This window comes from Heterodontus francisci, chromosome 2, assembly GCF_036365525.1.
Source record: "Heterodontus francisci isolate sHetFra1 chromosome 2, sHetFra1.hap1, whole genome shotgun sequence".
Lineage (NCBI taxonomy): Eukaryota > Metazoa > Chordata > Chondrichthyes > Heterodontiformes > Heterodontidae > Heterodontus > Heterodontus francisci.
This window is the reverse complement of record NC_090372.1, coordinates 185,344,954-185,368,247: the sequence shown is the minus strand read 5'-3', so window position 1 is coordinate 185,368,247 and position 23,294 is coordinate 185,344,954. Positions and strand designations below refer to the sequence as shown.

The 23,294-nt window shown below is 44.7% G+C and overlaps 1 long non-coding RNA gene across 1 annotated transcript in view; it reads right to left on the bottom strand.

The window, feature by feature from the left end:
- LOC137349343 (uncharacterized) overlaps positions 1-23,294 on the bottom strand; it is an 85,131-nt gene that overhangs the window by 38,270 nt on the left and 23,567 nt on the right. The gene's annotated exons all lie outside the window — the stretch shown is intronic.

Here is a 23,294-nt window from a genome sequence, read left to right as displayed (position 1 = left end):
ATTGCTCATCCCTAATTGCCCTTGAGAAGGTGGTGGTGAGCTGCCTTCTTGAACCGCTGTCTAGCCTCACCCCTAAAGAATGGTCACTTAAGTACTGGAGTATGGCTGGCACTTGTGAAACCAAGCCACAGCAAATGAGAAAGGGGAAAAAGCTTGCAAGAAGCAGCCTCCTCCATTGCAGATACATTTTTGGGAAAAGGCCATTTGGGTGGCTTGCTAACATGAGAAAGGACCCTAGGCAAGATTGATTGGACCAGAACTGGAGGGTACATGTTCTGAAATTGCTATCACGACAGTCCCAAGGCTGAACAGCAGCATTGTCAGGGTTAAAAGAGCGATGGCTGGCAATGTCTTATTAACCAAAGGGTAAAAGAAGTAACAATTCTTGCTACATATATGTCAAGTTATTTTTTCCTTTTATAAATTCCATTTCATCAATTTTTTTTATTCATTCATGGGATGTTGGCATTGCTGGTAAGGCCAGCATTTATTGCCAAATCCCTAATTGCCCTTGAGAAGGTTGTAATGAGCTGCCTTCTTGAACTGCTACACTCCATCTGGTGTAGGCACACCCACAATACTGTTAGATAGGGAGCTCCAGAATTTTGACCCAGCGACAATAAGGAATAGCGATATAGTTCCAAGTCAGGATGGTGTGTGACTTGGAGGGGAACTTGCAGGTGGTGGCATTCCTATGCATCTGCTGCCCTTGTCCTTCTAGGTGGTAAAGAAAATGAGTTTGGAAGGTGCTGTCGAAGGAGGATTGATGAGTTGCTGCAGTGCATCTTGTAGATGGTATACACTGCTGCCACTGTGCGCCAATGGTAGAGGGAATGAGTGTTTAAGGTGGTGGATAAGCTACTGATCAAGTGAGCTGTTTTGTCCTGGATAGTGTCAAGTTTCTTAAGTGTTGTTGGAGCTGCACTCATCCAGGCAAGTGGAGGGTATTCCATCATACTCCTTACTTGTGCCTTGTAGATGATAGACAGGCTTTGGGGAGTCAGGAGTGAGTTACTCACTGCTTAATTCCCAGTCTCTGACCTTCTCTTGTAGCCACAGTATTTATATGGCTCATCCAGTTAAGTTTCTGGTCAATGATAATTCTCCAGGATGTTAATAATGGGGGATTCAGCGATGGTAATGCTGTTGAACGTCAAGGGGGGATGGTTAGATTCTCTCTTGTTGGAGATGGTCATTGCCTAACACTTTTGTGGTGCAAATGCTACTTGCCACTTTTCAGCCCAAGCCTGAATGTTGTCCAGGCCTTGCTGCATGTGGGCATAGACTGCTTCAGTATCTGAGGAGTTGTGAATGGGACTGAACATTGTGCAGTTGTCAATGAACCTCCCTGCTTCTTATCTTGTGATGGAGGAAAGGTCGTTGATGAAGCAGCTGAAGATGGTTTGGCCTAGAACACTGCCCTGAAGAACTCCTGCAGTGATGTCCTTGGGCTGAAGTGATTGGCCTCCAACAACAACAACCATCTTCCTTTGTGTTAGGTATGACTCCAACCAGTGAAGTTTGCCCCTTGATTCCCATTGACCTCAATTTTGCTAGGGCTCCTTGATGCCATACTCGGTCAAATGCTGCCTTGATGTCAAGGGCAGTCGCTCTCACCTCATGTCTGGAATTCAGCTCTTTATTCCAAGTTTGGACCAAGGCTATAATGAGCTCTGGAACTGAACAATCCTGGTAGAACCCAAACTGAGCATCAGTGAGCAGGTTGTTGCTGAGTAAGTGTCACCTAATAGCATTGTCAATGACGTCACTTTCCTGATGATCGAGAGTAGACACATGGAGCAGTAATTGTTCAGATTGGATTTTTCCTGCTTTTTGTAGGCAGGATAACCTGGGCAATTTTCCACATCGTTGGGTAGATGCCAGTGTTATAGCTGTACTGGAACAGCTTGGCTAGGGGCGCAGCTAGTTCTGGAGCACAAGTCTTTAGTACTGCTGCCAGGATGCTGTCAGGGCCCATAGCCTATGCTGTACCCAACTTTTTCAGCCGTGTCTTGGTATCAGATGAAGTGAATCAAATTGGCTGAAAACTGGGATCTGATGCTGGGGACCTTAGGAAGCGGCCAAGATGGATCATCCACTTGCCACTTCTGGCTGAAGATGGTTGCAAGGCTTCAGTCTTGCCTTTTGCACTGACGTGCTGAACTCCCTCATCATTGAGTATGGGGGAGCTTGTGGAGCCTCTGTAGTATAAGGGTCTGAAAGGGTTAATGTTGAGAAAGTGCAACGAATACCTCCTACCATGATGATATAAGTGAGAAAAACTTGAAGAGAGATGCAGTGTGGCTTCTGAGGAGTCACACAGGCTGATGTGGAGCTGTACATAGTTATAATGTAATGAAGGTTAATGCTTTAAGTACTCAAGACGAGGGAATCTTTCTAAGCTAGACTAGCTAAGTATATTAAAGTGGTAGCATACCAACCAAATGTACAATATGGTGAACAGCGGTGAGATTGTGAACAACAGTGGTGCTTACCATGCAACGCCCAGAAGAAGAATTTGAAGACATACTTTGAAGAGGGCTGACCTGAAAAAGCACCAAAACTGTAGAACTCAAGAAGAGGCTGTGGAAAAGTTCCAGAGCTGCTCCGTGGATGAAGGAGACACGGAGAATCAGGGAATTGGTTTGTAGAAATCCAGTCCAGCAATCACAGGCTTCAAGTCGGAGAACCAAGCAACAATCGGGGATCTGGTGAGCAACCTTGAAAGGGGGTAAAAATTTGTTCCTAACAGCACTAGGCAGGCAGCACCAGGAAAATCAAAAGTCCTTAGTGAGGGCAGATCCGACGTCGATGCCATTACACGTGATGACTGGAGCGAGCAATAAAAAAAAATGAGGCTGCAACTACTCAATGCTCTAAGAAAAGGAAGTTAAAGGAGTATAGCAGTCATGTTATGAAACTGCGTGTAAAACAAGGAGGAAATAAATCCAAAGTTTAGCGGCGACATTTGACAGGGAGAAATGGTGGCCGTAGCAGGAGTCAGCGTGGAGCTGAAAAGCACAGGAAACTTCTGCTACTGGAGGGAAAAGGTCGAGACTGCAAGTCTACCAAATAGAAGCTATGGATCTTAAATTCACAATACCAGAGAGGTTTGGACACATAGGAGGACCAAATCAAACCCAAAATTGGTTACTCTGGAGAAAAAGATTTCAAATTAGACAGCCAGTCGAAAGCAGAGCAAGTTAACACATTGCTGTATTCCACTGGGGCAATAGCAGATGATGTTCTTGCAAGACAAGGCATTAATGAGACATCAGCTAAATTTGATGACGTTTTAAAAGCCTTTGATAGCTTTTTCAACCTGTGGAGCAATAAAATTTAATAGAAAGATCCAGAAACCAGGTGAAACAGTTAATGCTTTTATTGATGACCTTTACGGACTAGCTGAAGGATGTGAATATGTTGATCTAAAAGCAGAATTAATAAGAGACCGCATTGTAGTAGGTGTTACTGATGAATCCCTATCTGATTTATTGCAGTCTAAAGAAGACCTCACCCTGGACAAAGCAATTCAGCTGGTGAGACAAATGGAGGTCTGAAGGAACAACAGAGCAATCCTGAGAGGTGAAGAAAGACCTTGGGCTGAATTTTACACCATCCTAGCGGGTCAGATGGTGGCGTGGGGGTGGCATAAAAATGAGCGGGAGGCTCCGGGATGCCTACCCGCCCCGCTTCCGCCTCCAGTCAACTTTACAGCGGTCGGACGGTGGGGGGGAAATGGCCCGTTGCGCCCCCCCACCGAGGCCAATCAAGGCCCTTAAGTGGTCACTTAACGGCCACTTAAGGGCCCTCACCCATCTCCACGGGTATTTTGCGCGGGCGTGCTGGAGATGTGAAAGACTGCCCAGCGATTTCTGCCGGCCTTTCCGCGTACCGGGGAGGGGATGCATGACAGTTGGGCACAGGGTGCCCGATTGAGAGCTGCCCCCACCTCCCAACCCACCTCCGGGACCCAAGACGGCCCCCTCCCCACAAATGACCACTTCAGCCTCACCAGAGAAGGACCGATCTCCCTGGTGAAGCATGCCCAACTTACCTTGTCTCTTGGCTCCATCTGGTCGGCTGGGCTGCAGTCCCAGCAGTGGCCAACACTCCCAGTGGCGTTGCTGGGACTAAGAGCTGCCGGCCCACTGATTGGCTGGCAGCTCAATGAGGTGGGACTTCCTCCCTCAAGCAGGTGGAAGTCCTGCCTTGGGACAATTAAAGCCCAGGGACCCGTAAAATGCAGGACTTTTACGTCGGTGGTGAATTCCCGTCCACCTAAGGTAAAATCCAGCCCCTTAGCTCAGGAAACCTCCACCCACTGTACAGTTCCTTAATCAGAAGCATCAGAAGAGAAGATACACAGTTGCAGTGGGTGGGGGGGAGGGAGGGTGGAGGAAGGGTTGTGGGAAGTGCAAGATGCCATGAAACCCTGCCAGCGCTATGGCACCAAAAAGACCCACGGGCACAAAATGTGTCCTGCAAACAAAGCAGAATGCTTCCACTGTAAGAAAATGGGGCATTTTGGGAAAATGGGCCAAATTAAAATCTCTACTCCCACAAGTTCGAAAGAAAAAGCATTCAAACATAGAGTGGTTAAACAACCACCATCAGAGGAAAAATCAAAAAACTTTCTTGGTGAGATCAATGATCCTAATCAGGCATTTTGATCTGCAGACATGGACATATCACTAATTTTTAACAGGACACTGGAGCAAGTGTAATGGTCTTATAAGAAAAAGAGCCTTGATTATCAACGCATTGCCAGCAACCAACAGAAACTCAGTTACATGGCGCAGGAGGGATTGAACTCTAAGTTAAGGGAAAGCTACAGGCAATGCTCCAGTACAAGGGAAAGCAGATTTTAGAAACACTGCATGTTCTAAGGAATCAGGAATTCTCTCTCTTAAGTAGAAGAGCTTGTATTGACCTTCAACTTATAAGGAAAATGGAAGAAGTTAAGCAACAAGAATCCAGGAGTCTCTTCCAAAACGACTTCCCGAAATTATTTACTGGTCCAGGGAGACTGAAGACCAAATATGATATTACTTTGCGAAAAGTTGCTAAACCAACATGTCTTTTCACACCTCGGAAGATACCACACCGACTAATCAAGCAAGTCCAACAGCAACTAGAAGACATGACCAGGACGGGAGTCATTTCTCCTGTCACTGAATCTACAGAGTGGTGTTTGGGAATGGTTCCAGTTCCTAAACCTAACGGTGATCTTCACATTTGTGTAGACTTAACTCAACTTAATAAGGATGTGACAAGAGAAGTTCATTAGCTGTCCTCAGTGGATGAGAGCTTGGCAAAGTTATCCAAAAGTACCATGTTCACGAAGCTTGGCATGAATAGTGGCTTTTGACAAGTTCCATTGGATAAGAAGTCAAGGTTATTGACAACCTTCATTATTCCTTTTGGAAGATTTTGTTTTATTCGTCTACCATTTGGTATAACATGAGCACCGGAAATATTCCAAATGTCGAACTATGTCCACGGGGCCTTAAAAATGCAATATGCCTTATGGACGACATCTTAGTTCACGGTGAGTACATTGAAGAACACGACCTGAGGGTTAGAGCAGTTTTGAATTGTCTGCAAGATGAAGGCCTAACACTTAATGAAAAGTGTGAGTTTTCAAAAACATCTATTTGTTTTTTAGGACACATTGTCAGTAGCAAGGGCATAATGGCAGGTCTTCAACAGACGAGAACCATTTGTGAATTCGCACTTCCTACTACTGTCCAAGAAATTCTTCGTGCTCAGCTGCAAGATGAAGAATGCAACTATATCTGTCAATATTGCAAGCAAGTCTGGCCGCAGCAGCGTCCCAGTGGTAAGAGGATGAAAATCTTCTTCGATCACACTTTACAATAGTGGATGATCTGCTGGTATATGAAGAGAGACTGGAGATTCCAAAGACACACCAGTAGACATCTTGGAGAAAATACACCAGGGTCATATGGGCATAACTAAATGTAGAGCAGGGGCTCAGGTGTCCATGTGGTGGACGGGAATATTGAAAGATATACAAGAAAGGGCGGCACAGTGGTGCAGTGGTTAGCACCGCAGCCTCACAGCTCCAGCGACCCGGGTTCAGTTCTGGGTACTGCCTGTGCGGAGTTTGCAAGTTCTCCCTGTGTCTGCATGGGTTTCCGCCAGGTGCTCCGGTTTCCTCCCACCTCCAAAGACTTGCAGGTTGATAGGTAAATTGACCATTGTAAATTGCCCCTAGTGTAGGTAGGAGAATGGTGGGGATGTGGTAGAGAATATGGGGTTAATGTAGGATTAGTATAAATGGGTGGTTGTTGGTCGGCACAGACTCGGTGGGCTGAAGGGCCTGTTTCAGTGCTGTATCTCTAAAAAAAATAAATAAATAAAATTGCCAGGTATGTGTAGTGCACAGACAGGATTAGAGGGAACCCTCTTATCTCAACCCAATTCCCAACCAGATCGTGGGAATGTCTGGTGACGGATCTAGTCATATTTATTGGAAAAACCAACCTGATTGTCATCGACTATTTTTCAAGGTGGATTGAGGTCAAATGTTTGTACCCAATGACAACTGAAGCTGTCATTCAAGTGTTACAAGAAATCTTTGCAACACATGGTATACCTGACTAGATAATACAAAGAACAAAGAACAAAGAACAACGAAAATTACAGCACAGGAACAGGCCCTTCGGCCCTCCAAGCCTGCGCCGATCCAGATCCTCTATCTAAACATGTCGCCTATTTTCTAAGGGTCTGTATCTCTTTGCTTCCTGCCCATTCATGTATCTGTCTAGATACATCTTAAAAGACGCTATCGTGCCCGCGTCTACCACCTCCGCTGGCAACGCGTTCCAGGCACCCACCACCCTCTGCGTAAAGAACTTTCCACGCATATCCCCCCTAAACTTTTCCCCTCTCACTTTGAACTCGTGACCCCTAGTAATTGAATCCCCACTCTGGGAAAAAGCTTCTTGCTATCCACCCTGTCTATACCTCTCATGATTTTGTACACCTCAATCAGGTCCCCCCTCAACCTCCGTCTTTCTAATGACAATAATCCTAATCTGCTCAACCTCTCTTCATAGCTAGCGCCCTCCATACCAGGCAACATCCTGGTGAACCTCCTCTGCACCCTCTCCAAAGCATCGACATCCTTTTGGTAATGTGGCGACCAGAACTGCACGCAGTATTCCAAATGTGGCCGAACCAAAGTCCTATACAACTGTAACATGACCTGCCAACTCTTGTACTCAATACCCCGTCCGATGAAGGAAAGCATGCCGTATGCCTTCTTGACCACTCTATTGACCTGCGTTGCCACCTTCAGGGAACAATGGACCTGAACACCCAAATCTCTCTGTACATCAATTTTCCCCAGGACTTTTCCATTTACTGTGTAATTCACTCTTGAATTGGATCTTCCAAAATGCATCACCTTGCATTTGCCCTGATTGAACTCCATCTGCCATTTTTCTGCCCAACTCTCCAATCTATTTATATTCTGCTGTATTCTCTGACAGTCCCCTTCACTATCTGCTACTCCACCAATCTTAGTGTCGTCTGCAAACTTGCTAATCAGACCACCTATACTTTTCTCCAAATCATTTATGTATATCACAAACAACAGTGGTCCCAGCACGGATCCCTGTGGAACACCACTGGTCACACGTCTCCATTTTGATGTCCGATAGTAAACCACAATTTGCGAATGACTACTTCACGCATTTTGCGGAAAAGGTGGAATGGTACATCTTACAAGTTCCCCTAGATATCCTCAATCTAACGGTGAAGCTGAGCAAGGAGTCAGAACTATCAAAGATTTAGTAGAAAGGTCTGAAAGGGTTAATGTTGAGAAAGCGTAAAGAATACCTCCTATCATGATGATGTAAGAGATCATATGTGAGAAAGACTTGAAGAGAGATGCAGCATGGCTTCAGGGGAGTCACACAGACTGGTGTGACGCTGTACATATTTATAATGTAATAAAGGTTAATATTCTGAGTACTCAAGACTAAGGAATCTCTCTAAACTAGATTAACTAAGTAGATAAGGTGGCAGCATACCAACGAAACACACAACAGCCTCCTACTCTAGTTAGTTGTTTAATTGTCCATCACCATTGACAACTGGATGTGGCAGGACTGCAGAGCTTTGATCAAATCTGTTGGTTGTTGGATCACTTAGCTCTGTCTGTAGCATGCTGCTTCCACTGCTTAGCATCCATGTAGTCCTCTGTTGTAGCCTCACCAGGTTGGCATGTCATTTTTAGGTGTGCCTGGTGCTGCTCCTGGTATGTTCTCCTACACTCCTCCCTGAATCAGGGTTCGTCCCCTGGCTTGATGCTAATGGTGGAGTGGGGGAATATGCTGGGCCATGAGGTTACAGGTTGTGTTTGAGTGCAATTGTGAGTTACTAGATCGGTTTCCCACTGAGTGTCCGATATTTCATATCAGGATTTCAAGCCAAAATAAAGCTGTCAATGATTAAATGTGCTGTATGTTTTAAATTTGCCAGTACATGTCATTAAACAATTTAATGAATGTAAGAGGTGGTCACAAAGCAAACTAGGAAGTTAATAATTAACTTCCAACAGTATTTTCTTTCCCAGGAACCAAAGTGCATCTGCAGTTGCACAGGTATGCAATATGCTCACATAATGGGAACAATAAATATACTTCTGTTCCAAAGGATCAAAGTACTTATCAATTTAATCCCTTAAAGAGGAAGTAAGCTACAATGGAAACTTGTCATTTCATTGCATTAGTCACTTTTATCTATCGGTTTAATTCCTTTGATCTTTTCTCAGACATTCTTTAATCTTTGGTTAAAGTGTTCTGTACTTACTTATGTAGACCACCTGGGATGGTGTGATAAAGTGAGGTGGTAAGGATGTCTAGAAATCCAAGAGTTAATTGCCAATTTTCCCCACTTATCTCTGCACTCATTCAAAGGTGTTGGAGTAACTTGGTGAAGTTCCTCTCCCAATGTGACAGAAACACAATAATGGAGTTAGGGCTACAATAAATATTGCAGCACTAATTTTCTGACCCACACACAGTGCTAGTGAGATTCCATGCTAGAAGTGGAGCCTCACAATATGATCTCCATTGTCTCATTGACAGGGCAATTCTCCAGTACCTCACTCATCTAGCCATTCTTTCTATGTGTCAGTAGAATATTTGACCATGAAGGCATTGTAGCTGAACCTAATCCTATCCTCACTTGTTGTCCATCCTTTGTACTTACCAGCAAGGGTCACTGAATTGCACTCAGGAGTGAGAAAATTGGCTGATCTCTCTTCTTCAATGTTAAATGTTACAATGCTACACTCATCCTAGTTAAAATCAGACAGCTCAGCACAGACTAGGGACCAAGCCAAATGATTTTCCTGGCCCATGCAGCTTGATATGACAACAGACATTTAGCCAGTGGCATTAGAACACAAGAACACAAGCAACAGGAGCAGGAGTAGATCATATGGCTCATTGAGCCTGCTCCGCCATTCAAAACGATCATGGCCGATCTTAGGATTCAATTCCACTTTCCCACCCACTCACCATATCCCTTGATTCCCTGAGAGCCCAAAAATCTGTCTATCCCAGCCTTAAATGTATTCAACGATGGAGCATCCACAACCCTCTGGAGGACAAGAACACAAGAAATTAGAAATGCAAAAGGCTGGACATGACAGTTGGTAAAATTTTTGATGAACACTTAGCATGTTTGTACAACGTTTTCAGTTTACTAGTTTAATGGTGCAATCAATCTGTTAGAAATAAACAATTCAATGCCACCAGTAGAATAGTAAATGGAGAAATGTTATGCCAACATGTTATGATTTATCTGCTAATATTGTCAGACTGAGAGTGAACAAAGTATGCAACAGACGTCCAGGAACAGCAGTTGAGGTAAAAGCCCTGGAATCTTTTAAGAAAGAATTGAATACTGAAACGGCTTAGATTTTAGAACCTTTCTGGATAAATGAATTAAGATGGAACTAATAGCCTTCCTAATCCATAAACAACTCGTGACCTTGTGAACAGTTATTTCTGGGCTTAAATGTGTTCAAGCTCAGGTTTTTTTTGGAGATGATCATTGCCTGGCACTTGTGTGGCACAAATGTTACTTGCCATTTATCAGCCCAAGCCTGAATGTTTTCCAGGTTTTGCTGCATGCGGGCATAGACTGCTTCAGTATCTGAGGAATTGCGAATGGTTCTGAACACTGTGCAATCGTCAGTGAACATCCCCACTGCTGACCTTATGGTGAAAGGAAGGTCATTGATGAAGCAGCTGAAGATGGTCGGGCCTGGGACACTACCCTGAGGAACTCCTGCAGCAATTTCCTGGGGCTGGGCGATTGGCCTCCAACAACAACAACCATCTTCCTTGTGCTAGATATGAAACCAACCAGTGGAGAGTTTTTCCTCTGATTCCCACTGACTTCAATTTTGCTTGGGCTCCTTGAGAACCAAAAAGAAGGAAAAACCTATTTTTCCTTGCCCTCGCCAATCTACGTGTCGCAGATGTATCTGTCCTTACAGCAATGGTAGGATTGACCACCACATAGTCCTTGTGGAGATAAAGTCCTGTCTTCACACAGAGGATACCCTCCATCATGCTGTGTGGCACCACCATCATGTTAAATAGGATAGATTCAGATATGGCAGCTCAGAATTGAACATCAATGAGGCACTGTGGGCCATCAGTTGCAGAAGAATTGTATTCAACCACAATCTGTAATTTCATGGCCTGGCATATCCTTCAATAAGCATTATTATCAAGCCAAGGGATCAACTTTGTTTCAATGAAGAGTGCAGGAGCAGCACCAGTTGCCAATCTGATGAACCTACAACACAGGACAACTTGCATGCCAAATAGCAGAAGCAGCATGCGGTAGACAAAGCTAAGTGATCCCACAACCAATGGATCAGATCAAAGTTCTGTAGTCCTGCCACATTCAGTCGTGAATGATGGTGGACAATTAAACAATTAACCAGGGGAGGAGGAGGCTCCAGAAACATCCCCATCTTCAATGATGGGGTAGCTGAGGACATCAGTACAAAAGATAAGGCTGATGCATTTGCAACCATCTTCAGCCAGAAATGCTAAGTGGATGATCCATCTCAGCCTCAACCTGAGGTCCCTAACATCACTGATGCCAGTCTTCAGCCAATTTGATTCACCTAATATCAAAAAATGGCTGAAGACACTGGATACAAAGGCTATGGGTCCTGACAATATCCCAGCTGTAGTACTGAAGTCTTGTGCTGCAGAACTAGCCATGCCCCTAACCAAGCTGTTCCAGTACAGTTATAACACTTGCATCTACGCAAAAATGTGGAAAATTGCCCAAGTATGTCCTGTCCATAAAAAGCAGTACAAACACAATCCGGCAAATACCGCCCATCTGTCTACTCTCAATCATTAGCAAAGCGATTGAAGGTGTCGTTGACAGTGCTATCAAGCGACACTTACTCAGCAATAACCCACTCAGTTTAGTTTCCACCAGGGCTACTTGGCTCCAGACCTCATTACAGCCTTGGTCCAAATATGGACAAAAGAGCTGAATTCAAGACGTGAAGTGAGAGTGTCTGCACTTGACATCAAGGCAGAATTTGACTGAGTAAGACATCAAGAAGCCCTAGCAAAATTGAAGTCAATGCAATCAGGGGGAAAGCTCTCCACTGGTTGGTGTCATACCTAGCTGGCTGTTGGAGGCCAAACATCTCAGCCCCGGGAAATTGCTGCAGGAGTTCCTCAGGGTAGTGTCATAGACCCAACCATCTTCAGTTGTTTCATCAATGATCTTCCCTCCGTCATAAGGTAAGAAGTGCGGATATTCATTGACAATTGCATAGTGTTCAGTACCTCAGATACTGAAGCAGTCTATGCCCACATGTAGCAAAACTTAGACAACGTTCAGGCTGGAGCTGATAAGTGGCAAGTAACATTTGCGCCACACAAGTGCCAGGCAATGACCATCTCCAACAAGAGAGAATCTTATCATCCCCCCTTGATGTTCAACATCATTACCATCGCTGCATCCCCCACCATCAACATCCTAGGGGGTTACCATTGACGAGAAACTTAACTGGACCAGCCATATAAATACTGTGGCTAAAAGAGCAGGTCAGATGCTGGGAATTCTGCAGTGTGTAACTCAACTCCTGATTCCCCAAAGCCTGTCCAGCATCTGCAAGGGACAAGTCAGGAGTGTGATGTATCAGGAAAATCTATATGCCAAATGGGAAATATTAATTTCATCGGCTGAAAGCTTACATTAGACTTTTAATGGAAAAAAACCCTACAGTAACTTTTAAAAAACTAGTAGCCAAGATGGCCACTGCCAGTTACATCTGAAATTCCAGGAGATTGAACCGGAGACAAAAAGTCTAACAAGAAGCCCAGCCAGAACAATGCTTTAACTAACTGAGTAGTGGAACATTCCAAACCATCTCGAGACATTCATAAATGGAGACGTCCCTCCAAGGTGTAAACACTGCCATCCCCACCTAAGAGAAGTTTTGGGTTTTAGACTTCAGACCTCAGTAAAAACAAAGGGGTGTGAGAGAATCATGTGACCATTTACTTATCTCTGTAGAAACTGGAAGTTTGTCACACAGACAAGCAGACAGGTAGTACCTGAGTGTACAACAGCACAGAAGGCTGCTACTCCCTTGTCTCTCTCTTCTCACTCTTACCCCAGAAAACATCAAGTGAAAACTGTCTGCGACTGGGGGATCCTCCAAGCCTACAGACTGCTACAGCCAGCAACCAGAGGAAGAGAGCCAACTACAGATTCTGCCTTCAGGAAAACCCTGATCAAAGCAAGCCAGCCAAAATACACTTTGACCAACCAAGTACTTCAAGAATACAACTTCAGCTGAAGACTACTGGACCATCCACTTTACAGAGTGTATTTAAGTTCCATTTATTCGGGACTTTAAACCAACCACCAAATCTATCTTCCCTCCTGTAATCTACTTGTGTGTGTGTGATTCTCGTGTGAATGTGTGGGTGAATGTGCAGCATAGTTTTAGTATTTTTAAAATCAGGTTGCAGTGTTAAGTAGAGTAAACTTACCTCTTTCTTGTTTAAACTCAAGAAAATCTGTTCAATTGGTTCTTTCACAATCACAGGAAAGGAAAAAAATAAAACACTCACAGTGGTGGTAAGCACAACCACTGTTTAAAAAGAATAAACCCTGTTGCTGTCAAATCTTGAGGAGATGCTGAACTCTGTGTTTTTTAAAAGAAGTCACCATACGGTTCCTGGATTTGGCTTGTAAACAAGCTCTTACTGGAAGGCACCTGTCTGTGGATAATCACCCAGCAGGGATTGTTTTTTGGCGGCACAGTGGCACAGTGGTTAGCACCGCAGCCTCACAGCTCCAGTGACCCAGGTTCGATTCTGGGTACCGCCTGTGCGGAGTTTGCAAGTTCTCCCTGTGACCTGGGTTTTCACCGGGTGCTCTGGTTTCCTCCCACAGCCAAAGACTTGCAGGTTGATAGGTAAATTGGCCATTATAAATTGCCCCTAGTATAGGTAGGTGGTAGGGGAATTGAGGGAAGGTGGGGATGTGGTAGGAATATGGGATTAATGTAGGATTAGTATAAATGGGTGGTTGATGGTCAGCACAGACTCGGTGGGCCAAAGGGCCTGCTTCAGTGCTGTATCTCTAAATAAAAATAAAATAAAGAGGAAGGAGTAAGAGGGGAGGCTGAGACCCCCTCCTCACCTGGCCATAACAGATAGAATACTCTCCACTTGCCTGGATGAGTGCAGCTCCAACTACATTCAAGATGTTCAACATCAACCAGGAAAAAGCTTCATTGACACCCCACCCACCATGTTAAACATTCACTCCCTCCACCATGGGCACCCAGTGGGAGCAGTGTGTAGCATCTACAAGATGCACTGCAGCAACTCACCAAGGCTCCTTCAACAGCATCTTCCAAATGCACGATCTCTATCACCTAGAAGAACAAGGGCAGCAGATGCATGGAACACCACCACTTGCAAGTTCCCCTCCAAGTCACACACCATCCTGAATTGGAAGTATATTGCTGTTCATTCACTGTCGCTTGGTCAAAATGCTGGACCTCCCTTCATAATAGCCTTGTGGGTGTACCTACACCATATGAACTGCAGCGGTTCCAGAAGGCGGCTCACCACCACCTTCTCAAGGGCAATTAGGAATAGGCAACAAATGCTGGCCTTATAGAGGCACTCACATTCCATGAGCTGATAAAAATTAATACCCTTGTATCCTCAATAAAAACAGGAAGTGCTGGAAATACTCAGAAGGTCTGGCAGCATCTGTGGAGAGAGAAACAGAGTTAACATTTCAGGTCTGTGATCTTTCATCAGAACTGGCAAGGGTTAGAAATGTGATAAGCTTTGAGCGGGTGAAAGGGGGGAAGGGGGGGTGTGGGGAAGAACAAAAGGGAAGGTCTGCGATAGGGCACAGGGCAGCAGAGCTTAAGTGACAAAGATGTCATGGAATAAAAGGCAAAGGGGGTAGTAATAGTGGTAGTAAAAGGCAAAGCATTTGTCCAGAGAAAGTGTTAATGGCAGAATAATGAACAGCTCTATCCAAAAACAAAAACATGAAAAACTAGTTTAAGATGGATACATAGCAAAAACAATGAAAATGGTGGTCATGGTCTGAAGTTGTTGAACTCAATGCTGAGCCTGTAGAATACCTAATAATTATTTTATTTACCCTTGTATCCTTATTTGATTTCAAGTTATTTGGCCATATTCTCCAGATTTTGAATGTGATGAGTCTATTAGTACTCCCAAGTCCATTTCTAAGTCTCTGTGATCATTTAATTTCATTCCTTGCATAAGCATAACAAGTGTTTTCAATAAATGTGCATTGCTTTACATTCATCAATTTTCAAATCTGTTTGTTATTTGTCTGCCTAATTGTACAACCCATTAAAATCTGTCTGTAAACCTTCTGTTGCATTCTCATGCTACTTAATGTTGTCAACAAATTTGCCAAGCTTGCATATTGGCATCCAAGTCTTTTATGCAGATTAGAAACGCTTCTCTCGCTTCTTTATCTGTCACTATATTTGTTCCATATGCTCCATATATTGACAGTGTTACATTGTGATGTTTGGCACATAATATTTGAAAAATGTGTTTACTGAGGATTTTTTACAAGTATTTTCCCACATTTGTAATTCCTGGACGAAGACATAAAATAAATATATTTTTAGAAATGTTCTTCCAGTGCCTTAGTGGGTACTTCTCGTGAACCAGGAAGATCCTATATTCAAACTCCAAAATTACACTCACCTCAGACAAAAATGCCAAATGGATGATCCAAATGAATGGCACAAAAAATGCTCGGCAAAGAAAAACTCTAACATGAAAATGACCAACCATCTCCCCTCTTATCTTAAATGCTGCCACAATCATCACATTGCCCACTACCAACATCTCAAGTGTCACCATTGACCAGAAGCCTGACTGGACCAGGACAGAACGTTCTCTGATTGGTGTCCCGGCCACTGGACTCAAAATCAATTCCAAGTGTACTAAGCCTGCGGTGTGTGCTATCTATAGGATGTACTGCAGCAATTCACCAAGCTTACTTCAGCAGCACATCCATGTTCCCACAACCATTAATATCAAGAAGGACAAGAGTAGCAATGTGATGACATCACCCACAACTTTCCATTCAAGTCATGTGCCCCTCTGGCTTGGATATCTATCACAGTTCCCCCACTGCTGCTGAGTTGAAAGCCTGGAGTTCTCCAGATAACACCATTGTGATAGCACCATCACCACAAAGAATGCAGCAGTTTCAGGAGAATTTCCACCACCAGCTTCTCAGTGAAACTAGAGATAAACGATAAATATGATCTTGGCAGCATCACCTATTTACATCTTGAGCAGCTCGGATTAAATTTTCATGAGGGTTCTCCTAGGGGTCTAGACAGAGTAGATAGAGAGAAACGATTCCCATTGGTGGAAGGATCAAGAACCAGAGGACACAAGTTTAAGGTGATTGGCAAAAGAACCAACAGGGACCATTGCCTGAGAGGGTGGTGGAGATGGATACAATCATGGCTTTCAAAAGGGAATTAGATAAGCACCTGAAGAGAAAAGATTTGCAGTACTACGAGGAAAGGGTGGGAGAATGGGACTAGCTGAATTGTTCTAGCAGAGAATGGAAATGATGGGCCAAATGGCCTCCTTTTGTGCTGTAACCATTCATTGATTCTATGATTCTAATTGCCTGCCATAGCCAAAAATGATGGCTAATCAGGATAACACCCCACTTCAACCCTTTAGTTTCACACACTTCTTTCTATTTCATATCTGAACTCCAAGTTTCAAGTAAAATTTATATAAAAGCCAAAAATCTGGAGTAAATTTGGATATGACCCAATCAGCTGCAAGCGTGACATAAAGCATTTGACAAGATTATCCTGGGATTAAATGTGAAGTGTAGTGTGAAAGACATGAAATGTGTGCCAGACATTTTTATTACATTACTAGTCAATCTCCTGTGGCATTGCTCACAATGAGTCGAGTGTTACACTGTTTTCTAGCAATATGGATGTTATGCCATGCAACACACAGGGGATGTGCCCCCCCCACCCCAGCTGACCCCAGGCATGGGGTAATTACCCTGCATATAAATGGTGAGGTCTGTGGAGCCCCTGATATTGGGCCATGGACCGTATTACAATGAAGGAGGAGGAGGCTGTACAAGGTAAGTGTCACAAGATTGAGCCACTGTGCTAGCAGAGGAGTGGTCGAATCTTCGAGTTTTGAATCACAGAAGTCAGGGAGCGAGACAGGGGTGGTTTTTATGGTAACTACTTACTATTCTTTTAGGTACACGATGTCTGGGGTTTGTTTTTCCTGAAGCTGCCAACGTTGGCATTGGCAGCCTCAGAGCCAACCAGTGTTGGAGCAGGGACCTGAAGCAAGCATTAGGCCCCTTATATATGCAAAGGGACTAACACCAGCTTAAGACACAGGTACAGGATGCCTCTTGTCCTTGTCCAATATGGCGGGCGGTGCACATTGGCCAGACATGCATGCACATGCTTCCTTTCTGCCATTTTGGGGCTTTAGAAGGCCGCATAGTGCCTAAAAAACAGGCTTTACGCAGCCCAATTTAACCCCAATGGTGCTGTACTATTAGACCAGTAATAATGGTGCTGAATGAGCCAGGTTTCATGTCTATTACATGGTATTGTGGCATTTTTGTCATTGTTTTGGGCGGTGAATTTTGTGACCCTGTCCATTTTTAATGAATTGAGTTGGCTTGATAACATTCTGGCATCGAAATTGGATTGCACTGCACCCATTAAACAGGGTCCAATATGATGGGGTTTGATACACGTTCATTCTGCGCCAGAAGTGCACTGCTCACCATATTGGTAAAGGTTCTTCCGTAGGTGGACAGAACACACACCTATATCGGGCTTAGGTATATTCAAATAAGAAGCCTAGCGCCTGTTTGAAGTGCCCTTTGCAAAACCTGATTGCGCGAAAAGCGGCCACAGGTGGATGCCAGCACAAAGGTACATCTGATCTTTTTACTTACCTTATTGTGGAGCCTGGAGGAGCAAGAGTCCTTCTCCCTGGCCCATATAAAATCTGCTGACCACTGCCAGCCATCGCTTCACTAGGCTCAAAAACTCCGAGGCTGTCTTAAGACCTCAGCTGGTGTCTGAGCTGGTCAATCTTGGTGCTTCCCCACGTCACAACTCCCCCCAGGAACACCAAGTTGCCTCTGGAGGTACAAATGGCAAATGAGGCCGGTGGACCAATTTACCGTAGTCCTTTCATTGCAGCAGCTTATTCGGAAGCAGAGAGTGCTGAGCGAGTGATCAGCTGGGAAGGTCAGTTTCAACTTAAACTTAATTTTCCTTTTGTTTTCGGTGGACCGGGGGCTTCTGGGTAAGTAAATACCTATATATTTGGGCTGTTTAAAATAACTTGCCTTTCACTGCAGCAGCTTATTCGGAAGCAGAGAGTGCTGAGCGAGTGATCAGCTGGGAAGGTCAGTTTCAACTTAAACTTAATTTTCCTTTTGTTTTCGGTGGACCAGGGGGCTTCTGGGTAAGTAAATACCTATATATTTGGGCTGTTTCGGAACCCGAGACACTACACCCAGTAGTGTCTCCCACCTACCCTCCTCCTCTAACCAAAAAAAAGGACTTGGTGGTCTGTAGATAAGGTAAGGCTTTTTCTATTTCTCTTTTTTTTTATCGTGAGATTGGTAAAAACCTTTTGTTCCTTTTTCGTTTATTTAAGTTAAGACGAACCTAAGCTTAAGATTAAAAATGGCAGGAGATCTCAGACCTGTGTTATGCTCCTCTTGCTCAATGTGGGAGCTCAGGGACACGGCTGATGTCCCTGACTCCTTCACGTGCAGGAAGTGTGTCCAGCTGCAGCTCTTGTTAGACCGCATGACGGCTCTGGAGCTGCGGATGGACTCACTTTGGAGCATCCGCGATGCTGAGTAGGTCGTGGATAGCACGTTTAGCGAATTGGTCACACCGCAGATTAGGATTGCTGAGGGAGAAAGGGAATGGGTGACCAAAAGGCAGTGAAAGAGCAGGAAGGCAGTGCAGGTGTCCCCTGCGGTCATCTCCCTCCAAAACGGGTATACCGTTTTGGATACTGTTGAGGGAGATGGCTCACCAGGGGAAGGCAGCAGTAGCCAGGTTCATGGCATCGTGGATGGCTCTGCTGTTCGGAAGGGCGGGAAAAAGAGTGGAAGGGCTATAGTCATAGGGGATTCGATTGTAAGGGGAGGAGATAGGCGGTTCTGTGGTCGAAAACGAGACTCCCGAATGGTATGTTGCCTCCCAGGTGCACGGGTCAGGGATGTCTCAGATCAGCTGCAGAACATTCTGAAGGGGGAGGGTGAACAGCCAGTTGTCGTTGTGCACATAGGCACCAATGATATAGGTAAAAAACGGGATGAGGTCCTACAAGCAGAATTTAGGGAGTTGGGAGCCAAGTTAAAAAGTAGGACCTCAGAGGTAGTAATCTCAGGATTGCTACCAGTGCCACGTGATAGTCAGAGTAGAAATGAAAGAATAGTCAGGATGAATGCGTGGCTTGAGAGATGGTGCAGGAGGGAGGGGTTCAGATTTTTGGGACATTGGGACCGGTTCTGGGGGAGGTGGGACTATTACAAATTGGACGGTTTACACCTGGGCCGGACTGGAACCAATGTCCTTGGGGGTGCTTTTGCTAATGCAGTTGGGGAGAGTTTAAACTAATGTGGCAGGGGGATGGGAACCAAATGAGGAGGTCAGTGGACAGTAAGGAGGTAGTAACTAAAGCCTGTAAGGAACTAGGTAATGAAGTCAGCGTGACTAAGGGGAAGAGTAGGTAGGGAGCAGATGATGTACGCAAAGGGACTGGTGGTCTGAGGTGCATTTGTTTTAATGCAAGAAGTGTAGTAGGTAAGGCAGATGAACTTAGGGCTTGGATTAGTACCTGGGAGTATGACATTGCTATTACTGAGACTTGGTTGAGGGAAGGGCTCGATTGGCAACTAAATATCCCAGGATATCGATGCTTCAGGCGGGATAGAGAGGGAGGTAAAAGGGGTGGAGGAGTTGCATTACTGGTCAAAGAGGATATCACAGCTGTGCTGAAGGAGGGCACTATGGAGGACTCGAGCAGTGAGGCAATATGGGCAGAACTCAGAAATAGGAAGGGTGCGGTAACAATGTTGGGGCTGTACTACAGGCCTCCCAACAGCGAGCGTGAGATAGAGGTACAAATATGTAAACAGATTATGGAAAGATGTAGGAGCAACAGGGTGGTGGTGATAGGAGATTTTAATTTTCCCAACATTGACTGGGATTCACTTAGTGTTAGAGGTCTAGAAGGAGCAGAATTTGTAAGGAGCATCCAGGAGGGTTTTCTAGAGCAGTATGTAAATAGTCCAACTCGGGAAGGGGCCATACTGGACCTGGTGTTGGGGAATGAGCCCGGCCAGGTGGTTGAAGTTTCAGTAGGGGACTACTTTGGGAATAGTGATCACAATTTCATAAGTTTTAGAATACTCATGGACAAAGACGAGAGTGGTCCCAAAGGATGAGTGTTAAATTGGGGGAAGGCCAACTATACCAAAATTCGGCAGGAGCTGGGGAATGTAGATTGGGAGCAGCTGTTTGAACGTAAATCCACATTTGATATGTGGGAGGCTTTTAAAGAGAGGTTGATTAGCGTGCAGGAGAGACATGTTCCTGTGAAAATGAGGGATAGAAATGGCAAGATTAGGGAACCATGGATGACAGGTGAAATTGTGAGACTAGCTAAGAGGAAAAAGGAAGCATACATAAGGTCTAGGCGGCTGAAGAAAGTCGAAGCTTTGGAAGAATATCGGGAATGTAGGACCAATCTGAAACGAGGAATTAAGAGGGCTAAAAGGGGTCATGAAATATCTTTAGCAAACAGGGTTAAGGAAAATCCCAAAGCCTTTTATTCATATATAAGGAGCAAGAGGGTAACTAGAGAAAGGATTGGCCCACTCAAGGACAAAGGAGGAAAGTTATGCGTGGAGTCAGAGAAAATAGGTGAGGTACTTTGCATTGGTATTCACCGAGGAGAGGGACATGACGGATGTTGAGGTTAGGGACAGATGTTTGATTACTCTAGGTCAAGTCGGCATAAGGAGGGAGGAAGTGTTGGGTATTCTAAAAGGCATTAAGGTGGACAAGTCCCCAGGTCAGGATGGGATCTATCCCAGGTTACTGAGGGAAGCGAGAGAGGAAATAGCTGGGGCCTTAACAGATATCTTTGCAGCATCCTTAAACACGGGTGAGGTCCCGGAGGACTGGAGAATTTCTAATGTTGTCCCCTTGTTTAAGAAGGGTAGCAGGGAAAATCCAGGTAATTATAGACCGGTGAGCCTGACGTCAGTGGTAGGGAAGCTGCTGGAGAAGATACTGAGGGATAGGATCTATTCCCATTTGGAAGAAAATGGGCTTATCAGTGATAGGCAACATGGTTTTGTGCAGGGAAGGTCATGTCTTACCAACTTAATAGAATTCTTTGAGGAAGTGACAAAGTTGATTGATGAGGGAAGGGCTGTAGATGTCATATACATGGACTTCAGTAAGGCGTTTGATAAGGTTCCCCATGGTAAGCTGGTGGAGAAAGTGAAGTCGCATGGGGTCCAGGGTGTACTAGCTAGATGGATAAAGAACTGGCTGGGCAACAGGAGACAGAGAGTAGTGGAAGGGAGTTTCTCAAAATGGAGACGTGTGACCAGTGGTGTTCCACAGGGATCCGTGCTGGGACCACTGTTTGTGTTATACATAAATGATTTGGAGGAAAATATTGGTGGTCTGATCAGCAAGTTTGCAGACGACACTAAGATTGGTGGAGTAGCAGATAGTGAAGGGGACTGTCAGAGAATACAGCAGAATATAGATAGATTGGAGAGTTGGGCAGAGAAATGGCAGATGGAGTTCAATCAGGGCAAATGCGAGGTGATGCATTTTGGAAGATCCAATTCAAGAGTGAACTATACAGTAAGTGGAAAAGTCCTGGGGAAAATTGATGTACAGACAGATTTGGGTGTTCAGGTCCATTGTTCCCTGAAGGTGGCAACGCAGGTCAATAGAGTGGTCAAGAAGGCATATGGCATGCTTTCCTTCATCGGACAGGGTATTGAGTACAAGAGTTGGCAGGTCATGTTACAGTTGTATAAGACTTTGGTTCGGCCACATTTGGAATACTGCGTGCAGTTCTGGTCGCCACATTACCAAAAGGATGTGGATGCTTTGGGGAGGGTGCAGAGGAGGTTCACCAGGATGTTGCCTGGTATGGAGGGCGCTAGCTATGAAGAGAGGTTGAGTAGATTAGGATTATTTTCATTAGAAAGACGGAGGTTGAGGGGGGACCTGATTGAGGTGTACAAAATCAAGAGAGGTATAGACAGGGTGGATAGCAAGAAGCTTTTTCCCAGAGTGGGGGATTCAATTACCCGGGGTCACGAGTTCAAAGTGAGAGGGGAAAAGTTTAGGGGGGATATGCGTGGAAAGTTCTTTACGCAGAGGGTGGTGGGTGCCTGGAACGCGTTGCCAGCGGAGGTGGTAGACGTGGGCACGATAGCGTCTTTTAAGATGTATCTAGACAAATACATGAATGGGCAGGAAGCAAAGAGATACAGACCCTTAGAAAATAGGCGACAGGTTTAGATAGAGGATCTGGATCGGCGCAGGCTTGGAGGGCTGAAGGGCCTGATCCTGTGCTGTAATTTTCTTTGTTCTTTGTTCTTTGTTCTTTGTTCTTTGTTCTGTCATTAGGTGTATGTTTCATGGACTGCTTCGGAATCATGCTCAAGCCTCGGTATTATAAATTCCATTGCCTATGTACTCACCTTTTAACTGTTTTCGTTTTGAAGCCCAGAAGACAGAACAAGATGATGAGGTTGGAGATATCTACCTGTGCTTTATTGGCACTAAGTAGGGGCCCATTGAGTTTGGTAAGGGTGTGTTCCTGGGCTTTTGGCTGCACTGGAGGGAACTCTGGAGTTTACTACTAATGAAAAGGAGGTCCCAAGCTATGGTCGCACTGATAGAAAGATCAATAGCTCTGTCATCTCAGGAGTGAGGTCCCAGGATCTGTCAGCACTGGGAGGAGCCTTTGGTATATCAGCACAGTGAGATGTGCCTGGCTCTATGCCAGACCAAATATTACTGCTCCGTCCCTTTTCCAACATAACTAGCCTGCCTCAACCCTGTCATTTTTATGTCGCAAATACAATTAGAAATGTCAATTGCTGAGAAAAAAAGGAATTTTGAAAAATAACTTTAAGCAATTTAATTGGTTGAGTCTGGTAAGTTTTCTTTTGATTCTGCAAGATTGCAAGTGAATTGGGACAATTAAGAGTTGTGTTATGATTTGTAAGTATTTTCTTTCCCTGTGCCCATCCAGAAATGTCTGAAGGTGGCCTCACTAAAATGTTCTGCTCTTCCTTTTCCACCTCTTTCCAATGACATACTCCCTTCTTTGCTGCCTCTTCCCATTCCTCCACTTGAAGATATTTTTTTAAAAGTGCAGCATCAGCCCTGCATTACAGCTACCTGACAGATTACTCATTCTTTCTAACCATTCACCTGCTGTTCCCCCAGTCTGCTACTACATTCCTTCAGCCTTTCTAAGCTTTTTAAATTGCAATTGATCATTTCCAAATCCTGCCTCTGCGTAGCATCCTTCTGTGAACTTTGAGTTGTACTCAGCCAACATCAATAGATTTGTAAATGAGTTGACCTCCACGATTTA